Source organism: Cupressus sempervirens, chromosome 9, assembly GCF_028749045.1.
Source record: "Cupressus sempervirens isolate cs-2001-9-10 chromosome 9, ASM2874904v1, whole genome shotgun sequence".
Classification (NCBI taxonomy): domain Eukaryota; kingdom Viridiplantae; phylum Streptophyta; class Pinopsida; order Cupressales; family Cupressaceae; genus Cupressus; species Cupressus sempervirens.
This window is the reverse complement of record NC_143126.1, coordinates 644,357,133-644,365,894: the sequence shown is the minus strand read 5'-3', so window position 1 is coordinate 644,365,894 and position 8,762 is coordinate 644,357,133.

Genomic DNA, 8,762 nt, shown 5'->3' with positions numbered 1-8,762 from the left:
AATAGATGTCAAGACTTGCACAACACTTTGACAGTTATTTGATACATGTATGACTCTTGATCCTTGTATGTTCCTTATCTTGATTTAATATCATCCCTTTATATTATATATAAATTTCTTTTATCATTATGTCTTGTCAATGTATTGGTAGAAGTTAGTTATGGAAGTTATAATAGTTTCCTTTCATGTAAACTAGATAAAGGTTGTTACTTTACTTTTGTTACTTATTATTGTACAATGAATTCAATTGATAGTTTTTTTCCTAAATGAAGTAATGAATATAACTACCTTATGTCATTATGTTATGAAAGCACTTATAATCTTAGAATATGTTTTCTATTTTCAGCCTAGGAAAAATGCTATGTTACATCTATTTATACATATTTGTATACATATTGATCTCTTGTATATTTAATTGTGACGAAAGATGAGTGATGTGTGTCTCCCTTGATCTAAATGGTATGGTGGGGATCAACCATCCGGATTAGAATATAAGAGCCTCCTACAATAGAAAACTATAAGAGGGGGTGGGGGAATAAATAATCAAATGAGCGCCATTATTCTAAGGGAAAACTAGATAGTAGACCTCTTGAGTCAACGTTGTTCTATTTCATAGTAGGGGTCAATTGGGAAGGCTCTCTACAAGCAAGGGAAGGCCCCTTACATCTATATGGTGGACGAGATCGAAGAGCCTCAAATGGATATTGCTCATTGGTTGGCATGGCATCCTCCACTTGACATGAAAGCATAATCGAGTAGACACACACATACACATATACAAGTATTAAAGTTGCATTATATCAAAAATTTCTGAAAATTATACTAAAGATTGAATGTTTCAAAAACCTAACTATATAAATTTTGATTGATCAGTAGTTCAAAAAAAATTAACTTATTTGAATAATCCAATCGTATATTAAATAGAAAGTTCTTTATTTGCTTGAACAATTCAATTGTAACTTGAAAACATAATAAAAATAATTAAAGCTTGAAAATATTTACCCAACCAATTTCACAAAGAAACTAATTTCTTATAAAATCATGTCTTTCAAGTAGCTTGAGTTTGTATCTATAGATTCTTTTTAACTATTTCAAAGATTTGAGAACATGCTACTATAATTATTTTTATATAATTATGTGTACATATATGTGTGTGTCTATAGATTCTTTTTAACTATTTCAAAGATGTGAGAAATCACTAGTATAATTATTTTTATAATCTTGTGTGTGTGTGCGTGCACACTTTCTATCTAGAGTTTGTGGTTTGGACCACTTTATATATATGGAAGGTGGCGGCTACAAACAACAACTGGTCCCCCATCCCCAGTATAGCATTCTCCAAAGCCAAGTGATCCACCACAAGGCAACCCGCAGCCTCTTTTTTATCTTATGAATGACCTATGTGTGTGTGTTGTGTGTACACGTGTGTGTGTACGTGTGTGTGTGGGTGTGCATGTGGATAATTTGTAAAATTTCTAAATTCCTTCATATATATAAAATATAAATATACATATTTGCATAATTTCTAATATTTGTAGATTTCCTAATATAATTATTTTGTAAAATAAAATTTAAAACATTAATACTATATCATTTTTTATATGACCCCTTATGTTTGAAGTTCAAAAAGAAACAACCTAATAGTCAAAAAAATATAAACTCAACTCCACAAAAGCATTTTAAAACTATTAATAATTCAATATTACATAAGTGTAACATTTAAGAAAATGATTAGGTCTTCTAGAATGATGATTCAAATGAAGAAATATATCAAGTTGAGGAGGAACTAGTAAAATGACCAAGTTAGGGAACTGTCAGCTGGGAACAGTGGTTGTGATTGGTCTTAAAACCTCTCTCATCAAATTTGGTATATGAATTTTCATGAAACTTAATAAATCTTATCTAAGTTATTGAAGTCCTCTAAGGTCTGGGTGTTTGGTTCAAATGTTTGACCTTTCCTAAAGTTCTTACACTCCTTCAAGGTTTGCATTTGGTTTAAATGTTTGACCTTCAATATTAAGAATTGGATGGCTTCAGTCAAAAAAACTACACAGTTGAATTCTGATAGCAATATTACAATTATTATTATTTTCAAAATCTATTGCTGCCCCTGGTCAATGGGCCCTTGGTCTACTGGTGAAATTGAATGGCTCACAAAGAGCCTACCAGGAATCAAGTCTTGCTGAGTGCAAGGCTCTGTCATCATAAAGGATGAGGTTGAGATCGTGCCCCGAGTGATTTTGACGACGTGGATGCCCCTCAATCCTTGGCTCTAAGCCAAAGAAATTTCAGGCACGAGTGGGCCCATATAGAGTCCCTAAATCATCTATGTGGTGGCCTTCACTGGTTGATAGCTCGTAGGCTTCTGTAATGACCCCTTTTAGTTCTTTGACCTGTGTTTCAACATTTAGTATAATTTTAGGAAGTCATTTCAGTTACCATGCCTTAGATCCTTATTATTATTCAAAATAGAGGGATTTGAGCAATATAATTAATTAATTTAATTGATTTATAAAGTTTCACTCTATAGCACAAGGCAAATTGCTCTCTTCAGCTATGACTGTCTAGAGACGGTAGATTGACGATGCAAAGGGTGCGTGAAACAAGCTCCAAGCGGCTCCCTGGAGGATACCGTCAAGTGCTCGAATTTACTCCGCCTCTCCCTCCACCCACTCCCTATCTGAAGACGTCATAATTCAAAAGAGAACAAGGTTTCCTGAGCTATAGTTTGAAAGGTCATCTTAAAGATTATTGTTCATTATAATGTAACCATAATTCTTTATTGCCCTAATTGTTCACACATTATTATTATATGAAATATTCATAATTGTGTACATAAACATACATACATACATACATACATACATACATACATACATACATACATACATATATATATATTCTTTATACAATGAATTAATAACAATTCAATTATTCATATTCTTTTATTAACTAATATATATATATATATATATATATATATATATAATACAATGAATCAATTCAATTACTCATATTCTTGAATCGAAATGACTCTCAATTCAAACATTAATCCAATTACTAACTTTAAATCGCATCTTCCATTGTTGGAAAGCCATTTAGAACATACATACCTGGTCACTCGTATCAACTGGTCTTATGGTGGGTGCAGTCACTATGCAGGTCAGTACTTGATAGAGCCACCTGTATTAGCCGCAGTCTATGGTTTATGACCTGGGTCAGATATTGCATAGTGTCTGTACCTGGCATCTGATGTGCGCAGGGTCTATACCCTGACCAAAGCCGTCATTAATAGTTATGTCTACCGCAGATTCTACGTGTAGGACGCTGAATTTTGTACTTCCTGTATTATTATCTTTTCCCAAGCTTTTCCCAAACTCGTTCCTTCCTTTTCTATCCTTAAGCTCATATATATTGTATTTTGTGTTCTTTTTTTTCATTGTGATAACCTAAACCTAATTAATGGTATTTATATACCATGCACAGTCACGAATGTAAAGTCGTGACTATTTGTATATATATGATTTATTTTGGTTCTCATGATTCAATACGTATATTATGTTTTACTTAGTAATATTATTATATTGATGTAGCAATATTTAAGTATTAGTAATTAAAAGTTTTAGGGTTTCCTTTTAAAAGAATGCTTGTAGTAATTAGATTTTAGGTTTATTAAGCATTGATTTTAGAATAACAAGATGAATATATTTGGAAGTTGATGTTATTAATATATCTTGGAATTAATAATAATAATATAATTTTAATTGTGAATTTTTTACGTGGGATTTTAATATTAATAACATTTATGACAACTTATATGCTATTTGATTAAAACAATTCAAAGTAATGCCATCATATAAGTATATTGAATATATCACTTAAATATTTGATTTTAATACATAATATTTCTTGATAAAAGAGAATATATTAATCTAGGTTCATTACAGTCCCCCCCTTCTTGATTTTTCTTGTCCCCAAGCAATGTTGAATGGGAAAGGACTTCTTCACCAATCCCGGAAGCATCTTCTTTGGGAAGATTTTTCCATTTTACCAAATATTCTGGAATAGTCCGACTCCTTAATCTCCTATCCCGCTTTTCAAGAATAGTCTCAGGCTCTAGAACAAGCTTTCCTTCATTGTCTAGTGGTGATAGATCAACATAGGGGTTTATATTCTTATCGAGGACCCTTTTTAGCCTGGATACATGGAATATGTTGTGGATTTTACTATTTTCAGGTAACTCTATCTCATATGCCACTTCTCCTATCCTTCTTAGGATCCAATATGGCCCATAGAAACGGGGTTTTAATTTCTCTGCTCCACTGATCTTGAGTGAGGTTTGTTTGTAGGGTTGCAATCTTAGGAATACTAGATCTCCAACTTGGAATGATCTTTCTACTTGTCTCTGATCAGCATAAATCTTCTGTTGGTTTTGAGCATGGTGAAGATTATCTTTGAGAACTTCCATAATATCAGTGCTTTATTGAATGAAGTCCTTGGCTCCTGGTATCTTGCTTTCTTGGCTAATTAAATCTCCAAATGTAGTGGCTTCATATCCATATAATGCCTTAAACGAACTCATCCCGATTGACATATGATGGGTATTATTATAACAATATTCTCCCAAGTACAACTATTTGCCCCATGTATTTTGTTGTCCTATCACATAATTTCTGAGGTAACATTCTATCCACTTATTGACAATTTTGATTTGTCCATCTATTTAGGGGTGATAGCTAGTGCTAGGGGTTAATTCAGTTCCTGCTAACCTAAAGAGTTCTTTCCGGAATAGGCTAAGGAATTTGCTATCCCTATCACTTATGATATTACTTGGCAATCCGTGAAGCCTGAATATCTCTTTAAAGAATAATTCTGCTATCTGTGGTGCTTTATAATGTATGGATATGGGAAGGAAATGTGCAAATTTTGTTAGCCTATCCACCACTACCAGGATGCAATCTTTTTCTTGCACTTTAGGTAAACCTGTGATGAAATCCATAGAAATGCTCTCCCACTTTTGATTGGGAATAGGTAATGGTTGTAATAAACCAGCCGAGTAATGTTGTTCAGATTTATTTTTCTGACATATTATACATTTTTGGACATGCTTTATGATGTCCTTCTTCATACCTTTCCAGGAGTACCTTTATCTTACCTTTCTGTAAGTTTTGTAAAATCCAGTGTGACCAGATAGGGGGTTGTCATGATACTCCTTCATGATCTTTCTTTTAACTTTGGAATTTGTTGCTAGCAATATTCTTCCTCTGTATAGTATGAGCTCCTCCACAATTTTGATTTCATCATTGGTTATGTTTCCTTCTATGATCTCATTGGTTCTAGGATCTTTAGCATATTCTACAATAATATCATTTTTCCAATTATTTGTGATACTAGTAATAGTATTCAGTTGTCCTTGCCTGGATAAAGCATCAGCTACCATGTTATGGGTTCCTTTGACATACTCAATATCAAAGTTATAAGCTTGGATTTTACTTATCCATTTTTGCTAATGATCATTAAGATCTTTTTGACTCATGAAGAATCTTAGGCTATTGTGATCTATTTTAATATTGAACCTTCCACACACTAGGTATTGCCTAAATTTTTCCAGTGCGTGCATGATAGCTAACATTTCCTTATCATAAATTGAGAAGTGTCTTTCTGTCTTAGAAAGTTTTCGACTTTCAAAAGCAATAGGGTGTTTGTTTTGCATAAGCACAGCCCAAATTCCTTCACCAAAATCATCACATTGTAATTCAAAAGGTTGTGTAAAATCTGGGACAGCTAAGACTGGGCACGAACTCATTCTTTCTTTTAATGCTTCAAAAGCTTCATGTGCTGCTTCATTCCATCTGAAATTTCCTTTCTTGGTCAGGTCTGTCAAAGGAGATGCTAATTTTGAAAAATTATTCACAAACCATCTATAGTAGCTGCATAGGCCCAAGAACCCTCTGAGTTGAGTTAGAGTTTTGGGTTTTGGCCATTCTCTTATTGCTTTAATCTTTTCCTCATCCACACTTACACCTTTGGCACTGATTTTATGACCAAGATATAAAATTTCTTCTAATCCAAATTCGCACTTTGATGCTTTTGCAAATAGGGATTCAGATTCCAATATACTCAGGACTTCATCAATGTGTTGGAGATGTTCTGCCCATCTTTTGCTATAGATAAGGAGGTCATCAAAGAAAATAAGAAGGAATTTCTTGAGTTGTTTTTGAAATATATGATTCATACATGATTGGAAGGTGGCTGGAGCATTAGTTAGGCCAAAGGGTAGCACTAGAAACTCAAAATGCTCATAATGACATCTAAATGCCATCTTGGGCACATCCTCTTTCCTCATTTTGATTTGATGGTATCCTGAACGTAAATCAATTTCAGAGAAATATACTGCTCCATGAAGTTCACCTATGAGTTCATCCACCCTAGGAATGGGATAGCGATTTTTTATAGTCTTCTTATTTAGGGCTCGATAATCTATACACATCCTCATTGTCCCATCTTTCTTTTTCACAAGTACTACTGGTGATGCAAAGGGATTGGAGTTGGGTTGAATGTGTCCCATTGCTAAGAGTTCTTGAATGGCCTTTTCAATTTCATCCTTATACTTTTGAGGATGTCAGTAAGGGGTGGTGATCATTGGTTTAGCATCTTTTTCCAATTCTATAATATGTTCAAATCCTCTTTTGGGAGGTAATCCTGGGGGAATCTCTTCAAATACTCTTTGATGTTTTTTAATGATAGGTTCAATGTCAATACTTTGATGTTTTTTAATGATAGGTTCAATGTCAATATGGATGACAGATTCTTGTGGAGTTGATTTATTTAATACTAAACATTGTGCAATCCATTCTCCTTGATCATGTCGTAGTATTCTTTCTATTCTTTTGCAAGAAACCAGTTTCGCAGAATCATCAGGTATTCCTTCCAATGTTATTTCTTCCCCGTTGTGCTCAAAGTGGACTTTTAGGTTCGGAAGGTCGAACCTAAAACATTCCAAAGAAAATATCCATGGACTGCCCAAAATTATATCTAGGTCTAGTGGAACCACACGCAGGTCTTCTCTGATGGTGTGCTTTCTTCCTAAAGTGATTTCTTGTTGTGGAATTACCTTTGTGCAACGTACCAATGATCCTGTGGCTTGAACTGCAGTAAAGCCTTTAAACTTCTTTGTTTTTAATTTCATTCTATTAACCAGTCTTTCATTAATGTAGTTATGGGATGCTCCACTATCCACCAGTGCAATGACTTTCTGTCCATTAAGGGTGCATCTAATTCTTAAGACCCTATTTTTGGAGGGTTGAGTCATAGTGGCTATTACTCTGTATTCTTCCCCCTCTACTTCTTTTTCATCGCCTTTGTCACATTTTGCCTTTTTGCTTACCCTTTCTTCCTCATCATCCTCTTCTATTCTTTGGATGTGGCCTTTTTTCCAACATCTGTGTCTGGGCACCCAGTCTATTCCACAATTTCTACAAGTGTTCTTTTTGCAGCTATGCCCTGGCTCCCACAGTTCTTGGCATTTAAAGCATAAATTCTTTTTCTTTAATTCCTCTCGTTCCTTAGCCAGAATGAACTTTTTGTAGGATTTATCTTTTTTGTGATTTTTAATAGTGGGCTTATTCCATGATTTGTTGCTCGTGTTTGAGACTTCCAACCTTAATGCCATTTCAAAAGCGTCATCTAAGGATGAAGATTTTAAGGCACTTACTAGACCTTTTAGTGAATCTTTCAACCCTTCTATGAACAAGTAGGTAAAGCGTTCATCATCTACTCCTGTGACTTGGACAGAGATCCTTTGGAATTCTTTAATATAATCTTCTATTGTTCCTTGTTGCCTTAATTGAGTTAATTTCTTTAAGTTTTCTTGAGGATGCTTCCTATCAAATCTCTTAATGAGTTTTTGAGAAAATTCTTCATAGGAAGTAATATTTTGGTGTCCTTGGGTGATAAGGCCATGATGCCACCAATGATGAGCTATGCCTTCTAAGTGAAGGATTGCGAATTGAAGTGCATCTTCCTCTGTCATTGGACTTAGGGTGAGATAGGTGTTCAAATTTTGTAGCCATGCACGTGCTGTAAGTTTTTTTTGATCCATCAAAATTTGGAAGTGTCACTTTATTTACTTTACTTCTAAAATCTTGATTCTGATGTCTTTTTTCTTTCCTATGACTTTCTTGCCTATTGGCTTCACAGAATTCCCTGAATGTTACTAACTCCCTGATTTCTAGTTCAAGATTGGCCTAAGCTCTAGCATTTTCCACAGCAGTATTGGTTGCTTGACCTTCTTCTTCCATTGAGGGGCCTTCCCTGGGTAAGAAGGGAGGTTTGGGTACTTGAGATGGCGTAGCTTCATTATTTTCCGAATGATTTCAACTTATGTCCCTTCCATTAGAATTATTATTTTTAAGATTGTTTATGGAATTTCCCATGTTTTGCAGTGCTTGATTTGATCCTTCTATTTGCTCTGCTAAGGTTTGGTTTGTCTGTTCCATAACATTCCTAATTTCATTAGATAATTGCTCACTTATTTCTGCTCCTCTTGTCATTTACTATATTTTCAGGATGGCAGGATCAGGCTGTGATACCAATTGTAATGACCCCTTTTAGTTCTTTGACTTGTGTTTCAACATTTAGTATAATTTTAGGAAGTCATTTCAGTTAACATGCCTTAGATCCTTATTATTATTCAAAATAGAGGGATTTGAGCAATATAATTAATTAATTTAATTGATTTATAAAGTTTCACTCTATAGCAC